The sequence below is a fragment of the Amblyomma americanum genome, chromosome 4 (assembly GCF_052857255.1).
Source record: "Amblyomma americanum isolate KBUSLIRL-KWMA chromosome 4, ASM5285725v1, whole genome shotgun sequence".
NCBI lineage: Eukaryota > Metazoa > Arthropoda > Arachnida > Ixodida > Ixodidae > Amblyomma > Amblyomma americanum.
Window position 1 is genome coordinate 78,601,941 of NC_135500.1, and position 27,369 is coordinate 78,629,309.

Genomic DNA, 27,369 nt, shown 5'->3' on the forward strand with positions numbered 1-27,369 from the left:
CGGAACCTCTGTCGAAGGCGCGGCACTGGGGCAATTGTTCACTTCGTCGTCTGAGGACCGGAACGAATACGTGGGGACGCTATGGTCGTCGCTGCTTCCGGCGGCATTCCTGTTCAAATACGTGGGGACGCTATTATCGTCGCTGCTTCCGGCATTCCTGCAGCCAAGTCCCCTCCCCCCCCCCCTCCCAGAGGGCTCACCCACCCTCGCGGTGGTCTTCAGGAAATCCTCCCCATGCCCATCTTCGCCGAACTTCACAGCAGGAAGGAAGCGCGAGCACAACAGTCTTTAACAAAGCAATATATATATATATATATATATATATATATATATATATATATATATATATATATATATATATATATATATATATATATATATATATATATATATATCTGAACTCTTCTGAAAGGAATATATATATATATATATATTCCTTTCAGAAGAGTTCAGATGTTCATTCATCTGGCCGGCATTCTGGAAACTACTACTGCACAGCGTCTGGCAACAAAGTGCACTCTCCCCGCTGGCGCAATTCGTGCCGAGGTTGCGCGCGCGCTGTGGTGTTCGGAAGCTAGTGTGTGCGGCTCTGCTTGCTTTGTGGTCGACCTGCTGTTAGTTAGCTGATATCCGTGCACTTGGAGGCATAAAGAATTTCGCTGACCTGCACAGAAACTGTAATGGGGGCTTGCAGAGCCATATATCTTCTGTGATATAATTAACAGTGCTTAGTATTTGAGAGAGCATGAAAAATATGTAACGAACAAAGCTAGTAGCAATGCAGCTGTCATGAAAAATGGGGCACTTTGGAATTACAATAGGTATGATGTGGTAAGAGGGATCTGGAAAGGGGTGATGGTTCCTAGTCTGACTTTCGGCAATGCGGCCCTGTGCATGATATCAGATGTTCAAGCAAGGTTAGAAATCAAACAACGCGGCGTTATGAGGCTAGCTTTGGGAGCACATGGCAATACTCAAAATCGGTGGCACCGGGTGATATGGGATGGGCGGCGTTAGAGAACAGAGAAGCTAGCAGTAAGATAGCATTTGAGGAGCGATTGAGAAAAATGGGAGAAAAGCTGGAGGATAGGAAACTTTTCAGATACTTGCATATAAGGAATGCTGACATGAAATGGAGAAAGTGAACTAGAAAATTGACAAGGAAATATCTGGACAGCAGTAGGGGGCAAATCAGCAATTATCGGTTACCAGAAAGGTTAAGAAACAGAGAGAGCTCTGTGAAAAACGGGGATGCTGACGAAATCAGCAATGGGAACATACTGGAATTTTAAACACGAAATTGCCAAAGAAATTATCTGTGATAACTGCAGTTTAAGCCCTTTGCTGTTTGAGGCCAGGACGTGAGATTTTCGGGCTAAGACATATAGAGTCAGGTATCACGAAATAGACATGTTGTGCGTTGCGTGCAGAGAAGAGGAGGAAAAGGCTGAACACTTGATACTTTTCTGTAAAGGGCTTCACCGTGCAGTGGAAAGCAGCAGGGTTGATTTATTCAAAGCATTGACGTTTAAGGATAGTGAAGGAAATGTAGATTTTAAGCAGGTAGAAGTAACCAAACGAAGGTTATCTGCTTGGTGGCTAATATAAAAACGAGAGTACGATTTCACAAGTCATGGACAGATGGCTTGAATCACTGCCCAATTTAAAGGGTTCAGCCTTATCCATCCATCCATCCATCCATCCATCCATCCATCCATCCATCCATCCATCCATCCATCCATCCATCCATCCATCCATCCATCCATACATCCATCCATCCATCCATCCGTCCGTCCGTCCGTCCGTCCGTCCGTCCGTCCGTCCGTCCGTCCGTCCGTCCGTCCGTCCATCCATCCATCCGTCCATCCATCCATCCATCCGTCCATCCATCCATCCATCCATCCATCCATCCATCCATCCATCCATCCATCCATCCATCCATCCATCCATCCATCCATCCATCCATCCATCCATCCATCCATCCATCCATCCATCCATCCATCCATTTCAACTGCCTCGCAGCTGCCGCTGGCGCACCTCTACGGTGCTTGTCACCTGCATGGCGTACGCTAGCTCTGCTGCTGAAAGCGTTTCTGGAATGGACCATATTTTTATTTTAATGAGAAATGATGATGCTGACGGTAAAGCGATGCGAAGGGTGGGACTTTTATTATAGAGCAGACGACTTCCAAAGCGGCGTCTCCTGCGGCTTCAATGCGGAACAGACTGTAGGCCTAGCGACAGCCAGAGCAGCCAGGAAGCAGCGCAGTTCGTTGTCCGGTGCGCCAGCGAGAGGCACTGCCTCCGAATCATAGGTGCTTGCGCAGGCATGCTTGGTCACTGCTAGAATACAGCAAGCATTCTTTCTGACGACATGGGTGTTTAACGCGATATCGTTAGCAGCCCCGTTCACCAGAAAATTCGGTGTTGGCGTTACGCTGTCGCGTCATGAGCTTAAGCCAGTTTAAGTGTCCCCTCCAACTTTTCCACCTCTGAGTGTCTGGAGTGAAAGTGAACTAAAGGCATAGTGGACCTACGATGGTAGCACCAATACACGTCTTTTTTTATCAAAGTGAGGCATTAAATCAATGAAGTAGAGGGAACTACGATTTCGAAATTAAAATTGATGTTCAAACCTTGTCTATTTTATTTAAAAAGCTTTAAAACATTGAATATGCCGCGATTGAAGCGATCAGAAGGCGCTAGTAAATATTCGTCTAGATAAGGAAAAATGTTCATATAGTGTGTACAAATTAACTTTATTATTTCTATCAACTTGGGAGAAAAAAGTGTCAAAGAACAGGCGTGACACTGGAAACAATGCTCATGCCAGATTTCTCCAAGACCGGAGAAACTTTTCATCCAACAAAAAATCACTTCAGATAAAATAAGACTATTTGCACGATAATATTTCAATACCACTGTGGTTGGATGAACGCATTTCATCACTGAAATTCAATATACAAGCACTTAAACTCCTTATGTTACCTGTCTCTAGATGCTGGATGTTGAGCGACGGCTGCTATAAGAAAACGGCTCCTCTGGGAGGTGGGCCAGCGGTGCAACTGCGAACGTGACTATGTGAAGTGGGCTATGAATAATCATTTCATCGGCAGAAATCTTCACTCATTCCTTTAATTTTCCATCTCCTTCCCCCTTTCTCAACTTATGCCTCATGGCACACTAATCGAAAGAAAAAAATCGTCACAAATGTGGACCAGGAATGGGGTATCAATTGCTAAAATCGAAAGGCACCTGAGGAAGAAACACCGAAGAACATTTTTTCATTACTTGACCTCAGTAAAACTCGCACGGCAAGGTAGGTCAGGCTTTCGTGTTTTTACTCAGAAAAATACCTCAAGAAGCATTGCTTTCGCGCCTTTTCCCGCCGTTGCCAGGCGATCCAGATTCACTTCCTTGAGAAGGGTTATCGATATATCAGCTTGATCTAAGCCGTTCTGGCAGAGACTAAGTAAAACTTGTTCTCAATGGCACCGCGTATTTTGGTCAGAAACACATCCTCAGACATGACGACACAGAAGCCCTCCTTATCCGAAATAAGCACTCTCATTTACCAGGGGAACAAGTAATCAGCCAAATGCCTGATTGGAGCAAACTGACATAGATCAGGGCTGCATGTCCTACCAACGACTCCAACACACCCATCCATTCGAGGCGCACGAAAATGGTGTCGGGCGCGACCAGACATTCACTGGGCCGAACTCATCATGTTCTATGGGGAAAAGGATGGTTGAAAAGTTTATTTCGGCAAAAGCCGCAGTGTCCTGGTGTGTTCCTCCGGTAGCTGTTTATCCCCTAGCACAACAACCTTTTCTTTCAGCGAGAATGGTTCTGTTTAACTTGCTTTTGTTTAATATCAAATCACTTCAGTTTGTTCTCGTCAGATTTGCGTGCGAGCGCGCGCGTGTGTTCATTTGCGCGCACCTGGGTGTGTCTGTGTGTGAGTGCGCGTGTGCGCGTTCGTGTTTGTGAGTGCCGGTGTGTGCGTGCGTGCATGCGGGTGTGTGTGTTTGTGCGTGTGCGCGCGTGTGTGTGTTTGTGCGTGCGCGTGTGTGTGAGTGCGTCACTGTGTGTGCGTGCGTGTGTGTGTGTGGTTCAGTCTTTTTCATCGCCCTGATTTTTTTTTTTTTGAAGCGATGTTTATTGCCTCAGGGCATAAAAACTATAAAGTGAGAGATGAGTAAGATGCTTAAATAAATGAAAAAAAGTGGGCTGATTTGATGAAATCAAGATGTGAACGTTGATATGGATGCTGTGTCCAGGCGATATAGCAATCCGGATTGTCCGGTGAGAGTCCCACTGCCGCCAGGTGCCGAATTCTCGTCGGCTTCAGCGCCGGGCAGTCCCACAACAGGTGGTGGATATCCGCCTCACAGTCTCTGTTATTGCAGACAGAACACCCGGGGCGGGGATATAAATCTTTGAAATGCGGCCACTTGCGCGTCACAGCTTGAGTTAGGGCAACCCCGACCCGTATCCTCCGAAGCGCAACCTCCTCTGCACGGGTAAGACCACGGAGGAGGTTTACCGCACACGGAGGGAATAGAGCACGTGTGCGGCGCCTGAGGTGTTCCTTTCTTATTAAAAGGAGGGTGGTGTCGTCCAAAGTGAGGACTCGAGGCAAAGACGAGGTTGGGGTCGAAAGGCCGGTCGTAGAATCTGCGCGGCTTTGTGCGCTCAGGAGGTCGCGCGGGACCCACTCAATACGGATTTGCTGCGGGATGCGTGCCGCTAGACGATGGATGCCTTGGCAGATTTCTGGGGTGCGACTGACTCGTCGTAGTAGGCGTGTGACGTGAAGGGCGTCGGTGCGAATGATAATGCGGGCCGTGGGTAGCATGGGAACGGCGGCCACAGAGCAAAGTGCCTCTTTAACTGCAAGCATCTCCGCTCAGGAGGAGGAAGGAGGTTCTGAGAGGTGAAACCTTGACGTTTTGTTCAGATCAGGCTTGCAAGGACAGTAAACTGCCGCTGTTGTTTCGCAGGCCTGGATGCTTGCGTCAACGTACATGACGATGGAGCCATGCGGCAGATTGGCGTCTTGCTCTGTAGTTCGGTCGCGAAACGACGATGCCGCACGGGTAGATGATGCCCGACGTAGATCAGTTGGCTTGTTGTCGCTTAGCTGCACAAAACGCCAAGGAGGAATAACTGGCGGGGGCGGCTGTAGAATGGAGTGCGATGAAGCATACGCCCTGAGTGCACACGTTGTGTGTGTAAGGTTTGACGTTAGGCGCAAGCATCGCGTCGTTGCAGCACCAGCTCATCTAATGTATCTTGCTGCGCATGTTCTTGGAGCGCCACGATCGGGGTAATGCGGGTAAGGAGAGTGATGACCCTCATTGCCTCTCGATTAACAGCTTCTAGACGATGCCATTGAGCCCTCGTCAAATGCTGGAATTGGGTTTGGTAAACGAGGCACGGTTGCACAACCGCCCGCACCAACTGTCGTGCAACATGAGTGCGGGCTCCGCCTGTTTTAGGAGCAATGCGTCTAATCAGATCCAACGCCTGAATTGCTTTCTTTTGAGCCCGAGAAAGCCAAGCAGTACCTGTTCCTGACTCATGTATTGTCAAGCCCAATATTTTTACGGTCGAACTTTCTTGAATTGGAGCTCCGGATAGATGGAGACGAATTGGTCTTGCAGCCAGTTTACGGCACCCCCAGAGCTTGGCGATTGACACCAACGTGGTTTTGCTCACTGAAAGCTGCAGAGCAATTGAAGAAGCAAAAGTCGTCGTAATATCTATGGCTGATTGTAGGCCTGCTGCTTGAGTCATCAGGTCGTTGTGAGTGCTCCACACCCTTATGTCATCAGCATACAATAAGAACTTAATCTCAGAGACACCATGAAGCGCTAAGCAAGGGGATAAGAGCAATATTAAATAATGTTGGCGATAACACCGATCCCTGGGGAACGCCGCGAAGAGGAACAAATGATCCGACGGCCTCACACCGAGGCGTATGGCAAAGTGTCGGTCTTCAAGGAAGGATTTAACCAAATTGCGCAGTCTAACGGGGAAATGCAGCATGTCAAGCGATTCCAGGATGGCAGCATGACTGATATTATCGTACGCCTTTTCAACATCCATGGCCAGTACAGTACGTACATTGTGGCTGCGAGTTGAGGCCAGAACAGCTGACGCCAAGACAGCCAGTCCATCTTCTCTACCTATGGACATACGAAAGCCAATTTGGGCGGGATGGTAGAAACCTTGATGCTCAAGCCACCAACAGTCGTGTGGCAAGCATTTTTTCTGTAAGCTTGCATAATGATGGCGTAAGCGATATAGGCCGCAAATTTCCGAGGTCTGTCGGCGGCTTCCCAGGCTTTGGTATGGGGAATACAATAGCCGATTTCCAGGTTTCTGGTACGACGCCTTCTATACATACCTTGTTAATGGGGGCGAGGAGTTGAGGCAGTACAGCGGAACTTAAGTTCTTGTAAACCTCGTACGGAATGGAGTCCGGACCGGGCGCAGTCTTCTGACGGGCCTCGTCTATGGCCGCAAGCAACATGGACATTGCAAATGGGCTTGCAATTCCCTCGGCGTCGGCTGTAGATGGGAGGTTATCGACATATGCTGGAATCGCAGCTAAGGGGGCTCCTATGGCCCTTGGAGGCAACACATCATACTTGGGGAAAAACTTCCGCGCTGCCTCTCTGGCGAAATCATCCGGAGCTAAGTTAGCTGCGAAGCATGCTGTGGCCGCTGCGTCAGGACAACAGGAACCATGTTCCATTGCACGAAACGTTCGCCAGAGAGCAGCATTCGATGACTTCGTCGAGAACAGCTCACACCACCCGTGCCACTGCAAAAGCGGGAGATCGCGTTCATATCTTCGAGCCTTGGCAGTAACGTAATTCAGCCTTGTCCGTGCTTGCGCAGAAGTCTGGTCTAGGGAAGCTGCCATCTCCGCTTGTCGGCGAGCAGCCCACAGTTTAAGCAGACCCACATCAGGCGCCGGGCGATTCACGTCCGTCCAGGGGACAGCAGTAGCCTTATGCAGCGCGGTTTGTATGCAGCCTAGAAGTAGTGTAGATGATTGCAGAGAGAGATCTTCGACGGTGGTGCGAAAAGTGTCCCAATTAACCAAAGAGCCCCTACGGCGTAATCGGCGGGCAGTTGATGGATGGAGACCGATGGTGATAGGATGGTGGTCACTACCCCAGCAGTCTGGCTCCAGGTGCCACGAAGGAGTCCCGGGTCCTGACCGTCACGTAAGGTCCGGAGCATATGTTGGACTTCGAGCATGGCGCACAGTCCGTGTTGCTGAATCTGGATGGTTGAGTAAAACAAACAGCGCATCCGCGAATGCGTCCCGCACACGCCTACCACGGGGGCTTGAAGTGGGGTACCCCCAGACAGGATGAGGGGCGCTAAAGTCACCACTTACTGAAACAGGCCACCCTGGGTGCTGCCGTCGTAGAATTAATAATCACCCCAGATTAATGCGGGAGGGAGCTCCGCCGGCGGGTCTTACATAGTATGACACGACCACAACAGTTGCCTTAGGAAGCTTCACAGCCACTGCGACTACCTCTTGATATGAGGTACACCAGTTTTCTAGAGAGAGGCGAACTTGAGGAAAACGTGCATCAAGGTACTCCGCCGCCTTTCCCGGAGAGGCAGCAGTGTGCACACGACGGTCGTTCATTGAAGGAGACATGTATCCATTAAAGCCCGGAATGGATGGCAAGGCATTGGTCTCCTGCAGTAGCAGGGCCCACACCTGGAGCTTGTTCATGCGAAGTCGAGATTTGAGCTCTCCCAGCTTTGTGGAGAGGCCTCTGCAGTTCCATTAGGGCACACCACAACTACGTGTACTCGCCATTTTCGATTAAGCTTCCAAGCGTTGTAATAGAACTGATGTCAGGTTAGATAACTGGTTTACCATAAATCGGAGGAGGGATGTTGTTGAGTTATCCTGCAGTGATGCAGAAGACCTGGTAGAGTCGGCGAAAAACGCTTGAGGGCTGGACGTAGTCGAAGGCGCTGCAGCATTGATTGGCGTGGAGTGGGATTCCACTGGTTGCCTACGGCGAGAAAGCAGTTCACGGCGTTGCCGTAGCTTAGAGACCTCAGCTAAAAGGCGTGCAATTTGGTCGTCAACTGCTGCCATGTCCTCACGCAGAGGTTCCAATATGCTGCGCTTTTGTGTAGTTTGAAGGCGACGGCGCTCCTTGCGCACTTTATCACTGTACGACTGTTGGACAAGGACTGCAGGTGGATTGGGCTCAGAAAGCTCCGGCAAGTCGTCTTAATCCCACTGAAGAGCCGCAAACCTGTTGGATGTCTGTATCGGGGCTCTGTTTTCATTAGGAGGCACTTGCGTACGGATACCACGCCGAACGTTCTCAGTTGTTTTCTATTTTGTTGGGCAAGTTGGAGAGGTGACCTCGTAGTTGTCAATCTTGCAAAGTCCGCACCTGTAAGACGGTGTGCCTTGTGGCCGAGCCTCATCTTGCGTTGCAAAAGGGCATGATCGGCGCATGTGGCAAGGCCTAAAACAGCTGTAACAATAGACAGCACTCGGTTTGTAAGGGCGAGGCCACAGAATACAGCCTTAGTAGTAAAGTCGTTCTGGGAGAGTTGGTGGGTCCTGTAGTGTGACGATGGACGAGCGTCCCTTTCCTATATACCGCGCTTGGATGACACGATGGTTTGGACAGTACAGCTCACGCTGGAGGGTCGTCTGCTCTTCGGCAACGTCGACGTTGTAAACAACACAGCGTTGTAGGTCCGAACCTTCTGCTAGGTACACCTGGACCGGTACTGAGATCTCGCTTGTAATCGATACGCACTTGAGCGTTTGCAGACGCTCGACAGCAGCCAACATCGGGAGCCACACAGCGATGGTATTAGATTTCGTTCTAGACGTGAAGCCACGAGAACCTTTGGTCCCAAGACACGCGTCCAGGTTCGACAAAAGAATCTTGTTCGGAAGGTCTGTCAGGCTTTTGGCTGCCAAAGCTTTAATGGCCACTTTATTCGATACTGATCCCGATGTCGGCACAACCACCTGGTTGGCATACGCTGGGCAGGAACGCTTGCCTTGTGAGCTGCAGTTGGCAGAAGACGAATCCTGCGCAGTATCCCCTGATGGGCGCTTTTTAGAATTGCGGGAAGCCGGTGGCACGGATAGAGGTGCTGAAGACAGGTCCATTGGAGAGCTCTCCTCCTCACGCTGCACGGTTGGAGCCCCATCCAGCCGCGGAGGCTGGTCAGCCCTTGCCGAGTTCCGGCCAGAGGGCAGATCGCTTACGGGCTGAGGTGCATTTGGAGAAGGCGGGATGTGCGCTGCCGCTGAAGGACCGGGAGCAGGGACCTACGGCGGCGACGCCACCTCTGCAAGCGTGTCACAGGTGGCTCTAGGCATAGCCTCGGAGCCCAGTCCAGCTGCCGGGATGACTGAAGGACATTTGTTTACTGCCACCCAGTCAGACGGCGCATAAGCCTCGGGAGGTTCCTCAGATGGTGCGAAGTCAGTTCTCTTGATATGAGGAACGTATTTACGCGGATGGCGAGATTTTTCACTGGAGCGAGGTGCTGCAACTTTAGCAGGGACACTTCGTCTTCTTCCGAGCCCGCCCCGATTTTTCAAACATTCGTGTACTCCAATTAACCCAGTTCAGCATCGTTGTCTATTTCAGAGTCCCCACTTCCTTCGTGAGGAGCGCATATGAGGGTTCAACTTTACTTAAATCCCAGTAGCACCTCAAACATTCAGCAGGACAGAATGGTAGTGGCGAGTGAATGTTATCGGGAAGTGGTGAAGCACTAAATATTTAAGGTCAAAGAACTGGTAAAAGCAAAATGAATAATGGCCTTCCAATGAAGGACTTGGCTAAGTTTTTTTTTCAACCTCTTTGTACTTTCCTACAACTGTACCTTCAGTTGAGTTTGCGATTAACGTACAGAAAAAGTCATGTTTTTAAGCTGAAGACAACCTCAATTTCATTTCATCTACCTGCAATTCAAGAACCGAAGCAAAATAACGTGCTTCATACTTAGCCCGGAAACATGTCCGTGGCAATAAGATGTTCTAAATACGCGAAATCTGTTTGATGTCTAAGCAAGTGGCTAAATTACCCGCAAAATCTCAGCACCATGGCACGCGCAGCACCACAGAAACACGTTCATGTGTAAACAACACCGTAAATCCACAACAAAAACATAACCCTCTGCCTGCGGCATGCATGTTTACTCCGAAAAGAAATCTACTACCCCTCAATGAATAAACAATAAAGTAATAACTTATAACGGCTAATTAAATTCGCCAACTGCTGAAATGAACAGTCAGGTAACTCCGTTTAATTGTTGTTCCCAGTGATAATCTATTGTGGGCGTTCTTCTGGTTATGCTGCAGTTTTTTCCGTCAACAGACTACAGATTTATTGCTGCGAAAAATCGGGTTCCCGCCGGTTTGAACTCGTGACGTCGAGAAGAAAAGACTCGGTGATCACCGTTTGAATGTGAATGGCGGTGCAGCTGGCCTGCGAGACCCCAGACGAGAAAACTGCTTCAGAAATTGGCCGTTGGTGTCTACACCTGTAATTCACTCATAAATTTTTTCTAGCTTACAAAGGCTCCATCTTCAGTGATACTAGTCTGTGGCGTTATTACGCGGTAATTGATGGATGGAAAACTTTATTAAGCAAGCGAGTTTGAACCGTGCAAGGTCTCAGGGCCACCGCGCAGCCCTCACATTACGCGCATGTGTCCAGGCCACGTAGAGCCATGGCACTGGCACCCCGGTTCACACAGCGAAGTTGCGTGTCCGGGTCCTGCGACGCAAGGAGGGCCTCCCATTCCTCCCATGTACCGATGGCGGGCTGTCCCTGCGGGGGAGGATCCCCTGGAGTCGCCTCCAGGGGATTTGTTGGGAGTGGGATAGGCGGGGGTGGGGAGGGGGATAGAGACGACGGGCAAGGCGTGCTTGTTGAGTTAGTTGTGAAAACGTGTGTGCCCGCTCCCTCGAGAAATCCCGGCTGGTGTCGCCATTTGCCCGGCAAATAAGTCCTCGGGCTATGTTATCGGAGGCCCCATTTCCGGGATTGCCAGAGCCGGCACCCACACGAGCTCAATACGCCTATCGGGATTTAGGGTGCACATTCTCAATATCTGTCACGCGGGGGGATGGACGCGTCCGCGGGCGAAGTTAAGAACGGCTGTTTTGGAATCGCTAAGTATATAAGCCGCATTGGTTTGGGCAATGGCTATTGCTATAGCTGCTTCCTCTGCTTCTTCCGGGGTACAAGGGGGGTCTATGAAATGGATAAATGGGGTGGCTGCTGGGTGGTAAGCCACAGCTACTGAACGGTCTGGACCCCACGCGGCGTCCACCCAGCGCATATCCTCTGAAGTGCCATATTCTTTATGGAGAGCTTTGGCTCGCGCGACGCGGCGGGATTGATGGTATTCAGAGTGGACATTCTTAGGAAGGGGTTTCAGGATAAGCGCGGTGTGTATGGCGTGAGGGAGAGAGATGAAGTCTGTCGTGTGTGCCGGTATGCGAACTCCCAGAGAATCCAGTATATATCGTCCGGTTTCCGTGCCAGCCAGACGAAGGTACTGTGTGTAGCGATGTGCATCAATAAGTTCTTGTATAGTGTTGTGAATTCCTAATTTGAAGAGCCTGTCCGTGCTAGTGCTCTTTGGTAGGTTTAGCGCTGCTTTGGTAGCCATGCGGATTAGAGCATTGATCTTGTCTTTATCCGCACAGGGGAGGTTCAGGTAAGGAGTGGCGTAAAGAATGCGGCTAAGCACAAAGGCATGCAGCACCTTGAGATTATCTGCTTCGTCTAGACCGGCTCGAGAATGTGAAACCCTTCTAAGAAGATGGATGACGGAGTAAGTGGACTGTTTTAGTGCTTTCAGGGTAAGGTTGTTTTCCCCCGTGTCCTGTAAATGCAGGCCAAGAATGCGGAGGGTAGGTGTTTGCGGTATGGGAGTGTCATGCAGGTAGATCGTGATGGGGGAGGTAGGGACGCGCCGCGGGCGGATTATGAGGAGTGCTGACTTTGTGGGGGAGCATTCAAGCCCAATGTTTGCCGCGTGAGTAGCTATAGTTGTGGCGGCTTCCTGAAGGGTCCATTCTATGTCGCCATCCGAGCCTTATGTGGTCCAAACCGTTATATCATCCGCGTAAAGTGTGTGTCCTAAGTGCGGAATGCGGCTGAGAGCCTTGGCCAGGGGGTTGAGGGTGAGGTTGAAGAGGAAGGGAGATAACACTGCTCCTTGCGGGGTACCGACATTACCAAGTGTGAAGGGGGGGTCTGTATATCATCTATATGCAGTGAGGCTGTGCGACCGTTTAAGAAGGCCCGAATATAGTTGTAGGTCTTAGGCCCCAACTGCAGCTCTTGGATGCCCTGCAGGATGGCGCTGTGCGCAACTTTGTTGAATGCTTTGGTGAGATCGACTGCCAGGATTGCTCTGGTGTGATGTAACATGTCATTGAGGATAGGGTGTGAAATCTGCAGTAGGGCGTCCTGTGCCGAGAGGTGGGCTCGAAATCGTACCATAGTATGGGGATATAGTCCATGGGATTCCATGTGTTGCGTGAGACGGGTGAGGATGACATGCTCAAACAGTTTGCCCAAGCACGAAGTCAGCGAAATGGGACGGAGGTTTTGGGCGTTAATGGGCTTATTTTGTTTAGGAGTGAAAATTATTTTCCCGTGCTTCCATTCAGCGGGTAGCGCCCCCATTTCCCAGCACTCATTGAAGTAGTCGGTGAGAAGGGAAATTGAACGGTCATTTAGATTTCTGAGCATGACATTTGTGATTTGGTCCTCCCCAGGGGTTGAGTTTCGGAGCTTGATAAGGGCTGCTCTGACTTCAACCTCCATAATGGGGGCGTCGAGGGAGGGTTGATCGGGGCCTACATAGTCGGGATATGGTGCAGCTTGGCCCACAGTGGTATAAGTTGATTGTAGTTGGTGTAACAGTGCTTGATGATTTTGACGATTTTTATGGCTAAGTCTTTTGTGTGTAAGCCGTGTTTGCTTTTTAGATTCAGTGGGGTCTATCATATGCCGTAGAAGATGCCAGGCCCTGGTGGAGGAGAGATTACCGCGTAATCCGTCACATAATTGGTGCCAGTTAGATTTACTGAGTGCGGCACTGTGCTCTTCTAGTTGTTTCTGTAGTTGCGCTAATTTTAGCTTAAGTTTCCGATTTTGCTTCTGGGTTTTCTAGCGTGTGAGGATACTGTTCTGAGCTTGGAGTAGGTGCGCTGAGCGACTGTCTGCAACGGGAGTCTCGGGGGTGGCGTCTAATGTTTGCGTGAATGCCTGGACATCGTGTTTCAGCTCTGTTATCCATGTGTGGAGGTTAAATGAGGATTCTAATGTTTTGGCCTCTCTGTGCTTCCGAAGATTATCCCAGCTGCTAATTCGGACACGGTAGTTTTTAGCTTTTTTTGGCGAAATCAAGCTGTATAGTTATGATATAATGATCTCTGCCCAGGGCCTCATTTGTGTTTGTTCACACCGGTGTGGGAAGGTTGCGACCAAAAGTAAGATCTGGGCATGTGTCGGCAGTGACACTATTGCCGATTCTTGTAGGTGTGCTCAGATCATTATATATGGACAGGCCGTGCATCTGAAGGGTGTTGCGCAATTCCGTTCCTCTCTTGTTAGTGCGTGTGTACCCCCAGTCTAAATGTGCGCAGTTGAAATCCCCTAATATAATGAGGGGGTTCCTTTTTGCAGCTTTAATTAGAGAGATTAAATCTGAGACCGGTTGCCTCGGAAGGAAGTAACAGTTGAGGATGAAGAGGGGATGAGATCTGTGAGTGGAGGGGATTAATTCTAGGAATGTGTGAGCTGCAGGCGAGGTTAGTACATGACAAGTGTATGGTACAAAATGTTGGAGGTACGTGGTTACCCTGGGGTTTGGAGTGGTGTCAGAGGGTACCAGAGCGTATCCTGGCAGCGATAAATTTGTGCCAGCATCCTGAAGTGCTACTATATCAGGGGGTGTGGAGGAAGCAGAGAGGAGCTGCTGCAGGGGGTCTCGTTTGCGACGAAACCCCCTGCAGTTCCATTGTAGGATGCTTAATTGGAGATTATTGCCCGTCAACGGGGTCATGCTAAAGGGTGGGGGGAGGGGGGGGCGGAGGATGGGAGCAGCAATGGGGTTGCTAGCTGGGGATATGTGAAGACATTCCAGCAATTATTTTTGGAATTTGAGAATGGCAGTGGTTACTTGACTGATAATAGTTTCTGTAAGCTTAGTGATGGCGGCTTCAATGTAATTTTGAGTCTGAGCCAGAATACTGGCTTCGAGCTGTTGGGCAAAGGTTTGTAATTTAGAATCCATGTCTGGAATGTCTTCTGGTCTGCGTTTCTTTTGTGGGGGGGGGGGGGGTGTGGAGGGTTGGGGTGTAGGTGAGGAGGTTTGTGGTGTTGGTGAAGGAGTGGGTGCAGAAACGGTAATATGGATAGAATTAATGGCTGCCCTAAGATGCCTTACCTCTTCCCGCAGGAGAGCTATCTCTTCCTCCCGCTGTGAGGTTTGGGGTGTACAGGTGGGTTTGGTCCAGGCTCGCTGACGATCTTGATGACGCACTAGCGGTGGAAAGTCCTGTGGCTGGGCACTGGTTGCTTGGGTTTCAGCGCGGTCTGTCTACGAGGTGGAGGGGTCCTGGCTTTGCACGAGCCGGTACCGGTAAGGTGGGAACCACCACAAAGAATGCAGCTTGGTGTGCATGGGGTCTCTTGAGGGGTGTGCTTCTTGCCACACCGCGGGCAGAGTCCAGCCTTCGGGAGAAGGCATACGTCGTACCTGTGTCCAGGCTTCCTGCAGTTTGTGCAGGCATCGGGGCTACCCTTGTATTTGGTGCAGCGGTGTACCACACACATATATTTAATTGTGTGAGGCACGGGACCTGAGGCAAAAGTTATTAAGATGGACGCTGTTTTCCCCATGCGTCGGGCCGCTATAATGTTAGCGTCCGGATTTCTGTACTGTAAGTCAGTCAGGATTTGCGCTGGTGTTTCATTCCAGTAGGCCCGGGAAATGACGCCCTTGACTGCCGCTGGAGGGGCCGCGATGTACGCGGCTACCGGGTATTGTTGTCCAGCTAAGGTAATTTGTTGAATTTTGACCAATGCCAGAGCTGTTGCCTCCGCTACCGTCGCCACTGTGAAGGTGTTGTTGGTTGGGTGGATTCTTATGTGCAACTCGCCAATCACTGAACAGCTGAGCGTCGAGTGAAGTGCCTGCAGAATACTGGGAGCCGGGATCTTCTCCAGGGAGAGGCCGCCTCGCGGGCGAAAGACGACTCTGATGGTTCCCGCCGGCAGTGCGGCGAGTTGCTTACTTCTATGGACGACGGCGCGCGTCATGCGTAGGAGCTGCGGCGTCTCCTTGAACGCGCTTCGGGTGTTCCCAGATGCAGCGTCCGGTGGCGCGCCGGCGTTGCTGGCGCTTGGTTTAGGTTGAACGGAGGCCGATACCGGGTGTTTTGGGGGCGAATTCGAATCCGTGGTCCGATTACGGTATGCACGGAGCACAGTTTTCCACTCACTAGGGTGGCAGTCCAAGGGGTTCAAGGTCTCTCCATCCACGGGCTCCTCCATGGTTGTTGGGGAGGGAGGAACGCGGCGCGCCGGCGAGGCTCGCCTCGATGAGGCAAGGCTTAGCGCAGCGGCGTGGCTGCCAGAGACATTTTCAAGAGGTAGCTCACCGAGGTCATTGGGCACATCCAAAAGATGGTAGCGATTGGGGTCCGTGAACCTTACAGGATCCGTTGAGGGCCTTGGTGGGTCCTAAAAAGGACTTAGCTGGGCACAGGAACCAGAAACTGGCGGAGCCGATAATAAACGCGTCCGCTCACTCGGGCCCCCTAATCGACTCGACTCATGTAGAAAAAATTCATGTAGAAAAAATTAATCGGTAATCGACTCATGTAGAAAAAATTCTCTTCGTCCTGAGTACTGTCCGTGACTGTCATATCGATATCTGCTTACAAATTTAGTGAAGAAGAAGAAGAACGCTGCGAACGGCAGCATCTCTTGATCGAGCTCCTGGTTTTTGAAATACTTTGTGCTTCTGTAGCCTTCAAGGCAACCTCGCCGTCCCAGGCGATGGCGGATGACCCGCCGCCTCTGCTGCCTTCTGTGGCTAGCAGTGTGAACTGCACAGATCAGCCTGGATGTAGTATGGATCTCCCCTCAGAGCTCCCGGGATCGTCCAGTTTCTCTGACTCGGATGACATGGAGTTCGACGGAGGCTACACCGAGATTGTGAGTCGGCGCCTGAAGAGGAAGCTTTCCAAAACCCCGACTGAGTGTGGGCCCAGTGTGTGTACGAAGCGGGCTAACAAGTCCATTGTGCCAGCGAAGATGCCTCACCAATCCAGTGTGAGCAAGAAAACAACCAACGAGGCCAATGTAAGTGAGCAATCTCTCACTTACACAATTTCATACATGCCTGTTGAGGAAGAGAATCTCAACTCCATCAACAGGCAGACTTTGACTCTTCTTCTTGAACGACTGGTTCCGGGCCAAGTCAAAGAAGTGCGTATTAACGCAAGAAGGAATATCCTCTCTGTTGATGTCTCTAGCCGGGCAACCCTGGATAAGTTGAAGACCGTGTCGGTCCTTGGCAACATACGAGTCCACTCGTTCTTCGCTCATGGACTTAACACTACTGCTGGTGTGATTTCTGACGTGGACATAGAGATCCAGGATATGGCTTTGGTGCAACTGCTATCAAGTTCTGTTCGCATAACTGACATCCATCGTTTCGGCAAATCACGGTGTGTCAAACTAGTGTTTGAGGGTACTACTTTACCATCGCATGTGAAAGTGGGTTTTGTGAGGCACCCAGTGCGTCCTTATGTGCCCCGACCGGTGCAGTGCCGAAAATGCCAGAAGATTGGACATGTAAGTGCTGCGTGTACGAGCACGAAAACATGTCCGCGTTGTGGTGGCGTGCACGATGGACCTACATGTACGATTGAGTCTCCAGTTTGTGCCAACTGCAAAGGTCCTCATGAGGCAACATCTAGGGAATGTCCGAAGGTGAAAACAGAGATGAAGATCTTGAAGAAAATGGTGAGAGACCATTCTACTCACCGAGAAGCAGCAATCGCAGTACGTCGCTCCAGGAGGAGGACACGAAGTCGGCAGAAGAAATTGAGCTCAGTAAATGACGTGTCAACACATCAGGAGGACCGAGACCGCTCTGCCGCGCAAAAGCCACTGCCTCCAGCTCCGCAAGAGCCAAGACTGACAACCCCCCAGGAGGACCCCGCAGAGTGGCCACTTCTACCATCGCGTACTGTAAGCTCTGTGACACGTCCGCCTGTGCGTCCGCCGGCTGTGTCGACAACAGATGATCAAATCAGGGCGATGCTGAAACAGCTGATAGGCACCTTACGGCTGATAATTGCTGGAGTGGACACGCCAATTGCTAAGGCTGCTGTCCAAATTTTAGACGCAATTGAACCGGTGCTTGCCACCCTTTCATAGCAGTCAAAATTATGGCCCTACCGTCGTCAGCACCCTCACTGCAGGAGAGAATCTCTCGATCGGCAGTATTACAATGGAATGCTCGAGGTCTGCGAGGCCGCCTAGCAGATCTCAGGCAGAGGATCTTCAAATACCGATTTCCGGTGCTTGTAATATGTGAGCCTAATATCACATCTCCTTTTCGACTGTCCGGTTATGAAAGTTTCCTCTCTGAAGCGGCTGGGCATTTGAGCAAGGTACTACTATGCGTCCGTCGTGACCTCACGTTCGGCATCAAATTCCTGGGGGCAGTTGCAACGAGTATGTAGCAATCACTGTGACTTTGAATGGGCGCACAATCTCTATTATAGGTGGCTACATACCACCAAGGGGTCGATTTGATGCCCTACGACTACAATCGCTACTTGACAGCGTTTCGGAACCCCATATAATAGTAGGAGATTTCAATGCGCATCACCACGGCTGGGGAAGCGCCGTTACGAACGTTCGAGGACGGGATATCGCCACGTTCATGAACAATGCAGGTCTCGTTTTGCTCAATGATGGCACGCCGACATTTCTACGAGGGACTACCTACAGCAGCTGCCTGGACCTTGCATTTGTATCCAGGCGCCTGTCATCGTTCGCAACGTGGTGTGCTGATATTGAAAGTTATGGAAGTGACCACATACCGACGTATGTGCAGCTAGGGTGGTTTCACCGTCTTCCAAATGCCAAAATACGTTGCGCCGACTGGAGTGCTTTCCGCATTGTTCTAGAAAAAACCTGTGGGAAACTCGCTGATCCAACAGATGTGGAACAGCGTATTATTTCGGCCATGCACGATGCAACACGCAATATCTCAGCGCCAAATTCCACAGCACCAGTGGATGTGATCTACGCGCAGCTTCGGGCGATTCGTCGGCGCGCAGAAAGAAAATACCGGAGGACAAAGGATGTCTCGGATCTCCGGGCCTCTCGACGTGCCCAGAAGCAAATACAGCGCTATCTGGAGAACCTAGGCAAACAACGGTGGCGGTCATTTTGCAGCAGATTGGATCCCCGCAAACCACTCTCCACAATCTGGCACGTTGTTCGAGCACTGCCGACATTTCCCCAGCAGAAACACCCTTTCCGTGCATTGGCACTTCATGATAGACGGCAAGAACTAGAGGTGGCGGAGGATTTCTGCTTGAGAATTGCCGGAAGCGCTTCTTTACCTCGGCAGCATCGATGTGCTCCCCCCACGATGGACGATCGACTGGACATCCCCTTCACAATTCAAGAACTGAAAGCAGCTCTTTCTGCTTGCACGCATCCTTCATCCCCAGGACCTGATGGAATAACATACAATGCGCTTCGTCATCTAGGCCCACAGGTAATGGAAGCCCTCTTAACATTGTTCAACCACTCTTGGGCCTCTGCCACTGTACCACAGCAGTAGAAAAGAAGCCGCATTGTGGCCTTGCTCAAACCAGGGAAATCGCCACTCACATTAACATCCTACATACCAGTAGCTCTGGCAAGTTGTATAGGCAAGACGATGGAGCGTATGGTGCTAACCCGTCTAGAATGGTTCCTTGAAAAACATGGGCTATACCCTTCCACAATGACGGGTTTCCGCAAAGGCCGGTCTGCCATCGACAGTGTAATTGATCTCGTGTCAACGGTAGAACATGAAAAACGCCGTCACAGGTTGACTGCTGCTCTTTTCCTCGACATAAAGGGCGCATTCGATAATGTTCAGCATGATGCAGTACTAAATGCACTCGAAGAATGTGGTATAGGCGGACGTCTACACAATTGGATTGCAAGCTATTTGACAAACCGGACAGTCTACATGGAGACTCTTGAAGGTGACACAGCAGATCATCATGTTGCTTGTGGTGTTCCTCAGGGAGGAGTGCTCAGTCCAGCGTTGTTCAATCTCGTGCTCATTGGCCTTTTCAAACAACTACCGAAGACTGTTTCAATATCCGCCTACGCAGATGATATTTGCATCTGGACATCAAGTGTCACGCGTCCCCAAGTGCAAGCATGATTGCAGCGTTCGGTGTCCATTACGTCTGCGTACTTGCGCCGTCAGGGGCTTGAACTTTCGCCAACTAAAAGCGTAACATTGGCTTTCACACGCAAGATAATGGCGTGGTATCCGGTCACAATCGACGGGCAAATTGTTCCATACGTAACACATCACAAATTCTTAGGTGTTACGATAGACCGTGACCTGTCCTGGACGAAGCACATTTCTGTGCTCAAGAAAAAGCTCGACAGCTTTGCAAGCATTGCGCGGTGTATGGCAGGAAAATGTTGGGGTCCCTCTGAGCGATCTTTACTACACGTGTACCAGGCGCTGGTAGTCGGCCTTCTCAGATACAGTGCACCCGTTCTCTCGGGGGTCAGACTATCAGGCCTGCGTGTGCTTGAAAGCGCGCAGGCTCGTGCTTTAAGAGTATGCTTGGGTTTGCCATGTAAAACTTCTACATGGGGCACATTTTATGAGGCCCGCGCCTGCCCAGCACGAATTTATTTTCAACAGGAGCCACTTCGTGTGCATTTGCGGCATCTGACCAGGCATCGTCATCACCCCCTGACTAACCTTAGTGCGGTGCGTCCAGATGCAGCCTTTTCCAGAGCCCTTTGGATGCAGCGCAATGCGCTGCCTTCGAACTATGCGCCACACCAGATTGCGGAGGTGCCACTTTGGGCAGTACCAAAACCATCTATACGGACAACAATCCCAGGGATAACAAAGAAAACGCACATTCCAACAGTCGGACTGAAACAGCTGGCGCTGTCATACATTACATTATGTATACTAACACCCAGCAAGTTTTCGTGGACGGATCCGTTACGACCACTTCTTCAGCTGCAGCGGTGATAGTGCCAGGAAATGCCTCATGTCACCGTTTCAGGCTCATGCACAAAACGTCCTCTACGGCAACTGAATTGGCAGCCATACGAGAAGCCGTCCTTTATATTGGTCACCAGCCAGCGCAGCAATGGACTATATTCTGCGACTCGAGATCGGCATTACAGGTCGTACAAACTTATCTAAAACCAAGTGCATGCGAGCAGCTGGTTCAACAGATTGTGCTTTTGTTAGCCGAGGCTTTCCACCGCGGCCATATCATAAAGTTTCAATGGATACCGAGCCATTGCGGCATAGCGGGAAACGAGCGTGCTGACGCCGAGGCTCGGATGGCACATAGTGATGGTGCTTTCATTGAGATAGCCTTTTCAAGATCAGACATTGGAGCCTTGTTGGCGCATTTAATGCAGGCGGCAATGCAGTCGCACTGGCATGATCCGAGTCATCAACAGGACCGCGTGTGTAAGCTTGACGCTGGCTCACGATTACATTTCCCATCTGTGGTGGTGCGACGTCATGGGACTTTACTCCACCGGCTACGGCTTGGCGTTGCCTACACCAAACACTATCTTCACAAGATCGGCATCGAAAGTAACCCAAATTGCGCACAGTGCAACACACCAGAGACTATTGGACACCTTCTTTGCGTGTGCCCGAAGTATACTTCTGAAAGAACAACATTGGAGGCGACCGTGAAAAACCTGGCCTCTCGCCCTCTCTCTGAGGAAACTCTTCTGGGCGCAAGGACGAGACGTTCTGATTGGTGGCGTGTGACAAAAGCCCTGCTCAACTTTTTGTGTGAAACAGGCCTGGATACTCGTTTGTGACCGCCTGTGCACAACCTACATGGTTAATGACATGTGTCGGTGTTGTGTTGCAGACACCAGTTTTGAGTTTTATGTGTGTCCAGTAACCGCGATGCGAGCGCCAGCCAGTGTTGTGTGTGTGTGTGTGTGTGTGCGTGTGCATAGACATCACCCGTGAAACTCATTGTATTATGCCATCATCAGCCTTCATTCACACTTTCCTTTTCCTCCTCTTCCCTTTCCCCTGTGTGGAGTAGCAGGCCAGGGCCTTGTTAGCACCGGCCGACCTCTCCGCCTTTCTTTCATTAAAATTCCCTTTCTTCTTAGAGACACTTGAAGCCGAAAACATTAAAAACACACTGCTGCAAAAAGTCCGTACGCTGCTTATTATTACCGCAAATAGTGACCCTAAACGATCAATCTCTGAAGAGAACTTGAGCAATGGACCTACTTCTCAGAGAGAGGCAAAGAAGACGAGAGAAGGCAGGGATGTTAACCAGAAGGGTGTTCGCAACTCTGCCCTGGGGAAGAGGCATGACGGAATTGACAAGGGAAAGAGAGAAGGGGCGAGGGGCACAGCTACAATTGCTCCCCCAAGCCAGCAGCTGTCAGGAAGCTGAACAGTGGCCTGTATGCCATGAGGGCTGTCGGTTGCTGTGGTCGTGGTCCTAGGATCTTTTCCTTTATAAAAGGGCCGGATTGATTAGCGGCCAAAGGCACAACGCAGCATATTTTTTTCGATCGCCAAAGCATGCACTCACGCAGGAAATGTACAAATGCCGCCTCTACGCTACATCTTTGACAAGCAGCGCTGTCGTCTATCCCAATCCGGAACGAGTATCGCTCTGTAAATGCAACACCGAGTCATAGACAACTAACTTCTCAGGATTTCAATCTACGCCACGCGCAGAGTGCCAGCTTTACTACAACAGCTATCGACAAAGTGCGCGCCGCCGTGTAGGAGACGCCGGCCGACGCATTGACCTACATAACGGGAGACTTGCGTAACAGGTAGCTGTGAATGAAAGGTCAGCGGGATTTCCAACGTGAGCGTCGGTGGTTCAGTGGTAGAATACTCGCCTGCCACGCGGGTGGCCCGGGTTCGATTCCCGGCCGACGCATTGTTCTTTTTTTCCTTTGCACAATGCCTTTTCAGTGAGAGTTCGTGTGTTCTTTTCCTTCCCTTTGCAGTGTAAGATACCAACTTGCGAATTTTGCGTTCGAGACGAGGTGCCTCTATTAATCCGCAATGGGAGAGTGTGTGTGTAAAAAACTTTATTTCAGGGAGGAAGCTTGAGGTAGCCGGAGCAACCTCTCGCAATCTCTAGGTGGGCTCCTCATTACAGGAGCCCATTGGCGACCGCCGCGACTCGGGCTCGGTGGACCAGGGCCTTCTGGCTTGCTAGGTCCGAGCAGCCGAGCAGGGCCGCCTCCCGTGTGGGGTTGGGTTTGGGGGCGAGGTTCGAGGTTGACTGGCATGCCCACACCATGTGAAAGATGTCCGAAGACTTCGCACAGTGTGGGCACTCTCCTGTACAGGCAGGATCAAAGTGTTTTAAAACTGCCGGGCACAGCAGCGTATTGGTGTAAAGGGAGAGTTTGTAATAAAATTTCACGGCGAACTCACCCTTGTTTGCAGCTGAAAGAAACCTCATGCGAGTCACTCTTTTCTGAGCGGTGTTAACGAATAAACGAGACGCAGCTAAGAAATCGCTGTCTGGCGTAAAGGTCCAGCGGTCGATGCGCGCTTTGAGAGAATTTAAAACTAATGTGATAAACAATGAAGATTTTGTTCAGCAAATGAAATACAAAACCAAGATATCAAGTTAGAAAGGCGCAGCGATAGTCCTTCTGCCATTCTGCTTCGCACAGATCAAGCTAGTAGAAAAGTTTTCCGGTCACTGTTGCTTGGGTTCTACCGGATAAAAGGTGCGCCCTTTCGTGTTTTCTTTTTGTGGTTAAATGCGCTACACTTATTGAGTGGAGTTTTGTAATAGTATGTATAGCAGGAAAGCGAGACCAATTAGATCGTCTTTCAAGTTTAAAATCATGCGTGAACTATAGCCACAAAACGGCACTTGTGTTAACTGCACCCACAACAAAGCCTGGTAAAATCTCTCTCAACGAAAAGCCAAGCACTCGTCATCTTTTGCAGCAATGACATACACAGCAATTCTGGACAAAAGCATATTTTGAGTGGGAAACCATTTATGTACGCAAGTTTTTCATACAATGAAATATTTCACTATAACCATCAATATATCCGCAGATCACGCGACGGCAGTCTTGTATTTTTTTTCTATTCACGTTTTTGCTATCGTGAAAAGCGCTGCCCATTGGTTTTCTATAGCAGCCTAAACTGTTCGATGAGATCAATGCAAACACTTTAAAAGAGAAATTTTGCTACATATCTGAACAATGGACCATTGCCTTCAATATTTCCATGCCAGTATTTTACAATTTTCGAATATTAAAAATTTTTGTCCGAGAAAGTTCGACTTGCTCCAAACAAAAAGCCAAGCACACGTCAGCTCAATTGATCCTGTCAACGAGTTTTCGGGGACGAAGAGGTAGCGTTTATTGTGCGAATCGTCTGGATTTTGAAACTCGGACATCTGGAGGAAGTCGCCGAGGCAAAGACGGGCGAGGATGACGAAACCTAACAACGCTTTGCTCCAATGGCAGAAATGAGAATGGTAGCTTTTCATAGCATACTCTTTTATACTTTATCACGGTACCTTGCAAAGTTCATTATTCATTATGGGGAAATCCTATTGATACACGAAACGATCACGTGACACTGGTGTCTGGCATACAAATCCTCGTCCCTTCACACGCTGACACTTCTGGCAGAGGTCGTATGCTCGCGCCTTTGAGCGCCACAAAACTGAAGGCGCATCTCTTGCAAACCCGTTATTGTGCGCTCGACAGCGGCAAAAGAATGCTTAGATCTATAATCGATAACACGAAATAAATTTGGTTGCTGCCTTTTTAAAAGCGCTGTGGCCCTATTTTTGGAACGCGGAGAGAAGTACAACTTTCGGGCCGCCACGCGTGGCGACCCGACACAGGGCGCATACAGGAGAAGCATCCAAGCAGCATTTTGTAAGCACTGCACGACGCCATAATTAGCCATAATTTGAAGTTATTAATGTAATCATCATGTGACTTTTAACAAGGTCATTTTGACCGTTCGCGACGGCTTTTGCATGCCCCTTGTCCACCACAGGGCCAAATGCATCCGCCGAGTGAAAGAACCTTGCATGCGAATTTCTCAAACCACGTGTTGTTAGAAGTCCGCTAGACGGTGAGGCAGGCTTCATTAATGAAGCGGGCATTTCTGCAAATTTTCAATCTGAATGCGTGCATTTTTCGCGATAATGCGTGAATTGCTACACAGATAGCTTGTCTGATATTGTTTCTTCAAGAGAACGTGCGTAGCTGCGATATTGCGACATTCGAGGAATACGGTAATTCAGACAAAACCCTCAAGAAGTGTTACGGCCTCATATAACGCTTGAGCACTCCAACGACACATGCAAGCGAGCCCCTCCCAACGGCCAAAATGGGCTTATAGCGCATCACCCCATTCGGCCAAATTCATTGGCTTCTATTGATCAGATTGCTAGCCACCGCGCAATTTCCTATGCCGCTAGCGTGTAAACATAGAAAACCAAAGCTGTAGGTGCAACCTGCACTTGTCCTCCTTTGTGCAGCCGAGGAGCAGCACTGGCACAAGGTTTCACCCGGTCGTTGTTGTGGTTAATACGGTGGGTCATCATCATCATCAGCCTGACAACGCCCAATGCAGGACAAGGGCCTCTCCCATATCTCTCCAACTCACCCTGTCCTGTGCGGCCACCTCAGATTTGCAAACTTTTTAATCTCACCCACCAAGCAACTTTCTTTCACTCCCTTCTACGCTTGCCTTCTCTTGCTATTGAGACCATTACCCTGAACGGCCATCAGTTATTTTCCCTTGGCATTACGTGCCCAGCTGAAGCCCATTTCTTTCTCGTGATTTCGAATAGGATGACATTAACCCACGTTCGTTCCATCACCCACCCTGCCCTCTTCCGGTCTCTTAACGTTACACGCATCATTTTTCTCTCCATGGCTCGCTGCGTTGTCCTTAAGATCAACCCTTCTCGTTAGCCTCCCCGTTCCTGCCCAGTAGGCGAGTACTGGTAATATACCGCAGTGTTGCACTTTTCTGTTGAGGGATATTTTTAAACTGCCATTCATGAGCTGAGAGACCCTGCCAGATGCACTTCACCCAATTCTTATTCTTCTAGTTATTTTCCTCTCATGATCCTGATCAGCGGTCACTGCCTGCCCTAAGTAGACCGATTCTTTCCCCACTTCCAGCACATCCCTAACAATTGCGAACTTCTTTTCCCATCCGAGTCTGCTGAACATTACTTTGGTTTTCTGCATATTAATTTTTAAATCCACAGTACTGCACAGCCTGTCTAAGTCACTGATCCTATTTTGCAGTTCATATCCTGAGTCACTTAGCGCGGCAATATGATCAGCGAGATTCACATTACTAAGGTAATTTCAGACTTTCGTTTGGTCGCAGCGGTTATGCGAAAGTGATGTGAGAGAGAAATTAGAAAAGAATAAATGAGAGTATAGGCAGGAAAGTTCGCAGGGTGGCCGTCCAGCACTCTAAATTGTGCATCGTGCAGGGCAGAGATAATCAAAAGCGACCACACGTTCGTCACAAGCGGTCGCACAGAGCCCCGGCGCAGAGACAACAGCGATCCATGCAGTCTGGACGACGCAAAGCGCTACCATGCACCGCCGACGGCGCCGATCACTGCAGGCGTTCGCCCGGCAGCTCGTTTTCCACGCGGCGAATAGCACCGTCTTGATCAGCGCTGAGCACGGCGACCTACATTACGAAGCCAGACGTCGCGAAATCAGCCGTGACGCTGCACGACGCCTTTGTGTGGGCATCGGTGGTTGAGTGGTAGAATACTCGCCTCCCTCTCACGAGCAGGTTTCTCCTTGCGCACATAGGTGCAGTTCGCTACTTTTTTGTCTCACTCTACGTGGCAGATCCTTAACGTCATCATTATAAAGCTTTCAGCAATTAGATGTAAATATGTGGCAGCATGCTGTTGTCACGTGGCAAGCATTGTGCCCGATGACGAATGTGTGAGCTGCAGCTCAAGTAGACAACTTTATGTTCCAGAGTTGCACGTAGTCGCATAGGACAGATAAAAGTCCCTCTCACAGTTTAATCACACTTGCCATGGTTCTCAAAGGATTTGCAATAGTGGCGCTAGTTTCCTCGGAATCGTGTGGCCCAGATGCTCGATGTACTTCGGTCGCTAGACTTGTCTGTTCTCTGTCGTAGTGGGCGATACTGCCGGCGCTGGTGCTGAATGCGCAGCTTGATGTTCTTTTTGAAGAGGCCCGACCACCGATTATTCCTTGCGTCACTCTACAAATGGCTATTTTCCTGTGTCACAAGTGATCGTCTGCGTGTACCCGGGAGACTTGGGTACCTCAGTGACGTAAATGCAGAGTCTTCCCTGGCGCCCCCGTGCGTGGGACGCGTGCCAAGTTTAGGCGCCGCGACCTGAACGGTTTAGAATGGTGAACTACCAGACAACAAAATGGTGCATCGGTGCCCCTTTCTGGTATACTCTGGCAAACGCAAGCCAAGTATATCGGGTGTTTCAGCTAACGAAGATGAAGAAACATGGAAGACAGCACAAGCTCTGACCTATTCCAACTGAAACTTCATCAAAAATACAGGCCATATGTTGTACGTTCAAGAGCACCAAATGTCCGGCTCTGAATATATATATGAATGTGCATCCATCACCACCACAACATTCATTCTCATCATCACTGAGTGCCAGATGGAGGCAACCACGGGAGGGCGTGCCTCCACAAGACCAACATTTTCAGAAAAAAAATTTGAAAATTATAAAATTGTAAGATATTGTCCTGGAAATATTGAAGGTAATGGTTCATTCTTCGGATATGTATTGTCATTTTTATAAGTGCTGCCATCGATCGCATCGAACTGTTAAGTTAAACTGTTAAACCAATGGGGAACGCTATTGACGATAGCAAAATCGTTCCGTCGGGTGACCTGCGGATATATTGATTGTTTTTGTAAAATTTATATTATATGAAAAAATTGCGTTTACAAATGGTATCGCGCTCAAAAATGCTTTTCTCC

General features: G+C 49.9%; 1 non-coding gene across 1 annotated transcript; it reads left to right on the forward strand.

Annotated features, from left to right (window-relative positions):
* The first annotated feature begins 22,217 nt into the window (after positions 1–22,217).
* On the forward strand, positions 22,218–22,288 carry TRNAG-GCC (transfer RNA glycine (anticodon GCC)). Its single transcript has one exon. It is a non-coding gene; the product is annotated as a tRNA-Gly (tRNA).
* The last annotated feature ends 5,081 nt before the right edge of the window (positions 22,289–27,369 follow it).